Here is a 1,129-nt window from a genome sequence, read left to right as displayed (position 1 = left end):
ACCCCCCTCCCCCCCCGCCCCGAGCGAGCCGTTTTCGGTGGGGACGGCAGCAGAAGCGATGGCAGATGGCAGGGAGGCATGTTGCTATACAGACATTAGAAATATTCCCTTCTCCCGCACATCGAGGGCGCGTTTTGTCAGCTCCCGTTCAGCAAGCGGCGGCACCCAGGTGCCCCCGAACGTGCTCGGGATAACGAGTGAGCCCCGGGGTCCGTGTTAGTGCCGTGCCTTGCTCGGAGGCAGGCGGGACGCACCACGGCACGGCGCTGCCCCGCAGACGGATGCGCTGCAGCACTCTGCACAGCCCCCGTTTCCACGTGGGACACGCAGAGCTCCGTCCGTGAAGGCACGAAGCTTCAGATAAGCACACTCTGATTTTCAAGTGCTCGTATCCATCGCCTGCGAAGGGGTGGATCACAAGGGCACCTGGGGACCGCTGCAATGCTGGTGACGCTGCAAGTCAGAAAGAATCCCGGGGCAGGACACTGGCGATTGCCCAACACCCACTCAGAGGCATCTGAACCCCATCGGCGCAGAAGGGAGACGGCTACGTAAACACCTACGGCAGCGGGAGGAAGGAGGGACTCTCCAGTCGCGAGGAACCCAAGGATGAACTTTACAGCTCCAGTTTTCGGGGGGTGGCAGAGATAAGGCTTTCATTCCTGAGGCCTAAACCAACTCCCGCAAACACACGGAGCCCCACTCTGCCCCACACCAAGAAGGGAAAAGGCCTTCCTTGCCCTCGAGCTGCTCCTGACTACCCTCAGGCAACCCCATGTGAAAGACGTTGCGGGACTCCAAGTCCCCAAGACCTCCTTGGCAGCACGGCCAAACCCCCCCCTGAAGCTGAACGGTTTCATTCCTGAGGCCTAAACCAACTCCCGCAAACACACGGAGCCCCACTCTGCCCCACACCAAGAAGGGAAAAGGCCTTCCTTGCCCTCGAGCTGCTCCTGACTACCCTCAGGCAACCCCATGTGAAAGACGTTGCGGGACTCCAAGTCCCCAAGACCTCCTTGGCAGCACGGCCAAACCCCCCCCTGAAGCTGAACGGTTCTGTCCTCTCCAAAACACGTCCTCGGCCCCCACTGCCAGCAGAGCAGCAAGGCAACACAGCTCCCACGGCTGT

Source organism: Buceros rhinoceros, unplaced genomic scaffold (assembly GCF_000710305.1).
Source record: "Buceros rhinoceros silvestris isolate BGI_N320 unplaced genomic scaffold, ASM71030v1 scaffold23464, whole genome shotgun sequence".
Taxonomy (NCBI): Eukaryota; Metazoa; Chordata; class Aves; order Bucerotiformes; family Bucerotidae; genus Buceros; species Buceros rhinoceros.
The sequence above is the reverse complement of the archived record's forward strand: the minus strand, read 5'-3'. Positions refer to the sequence as shown.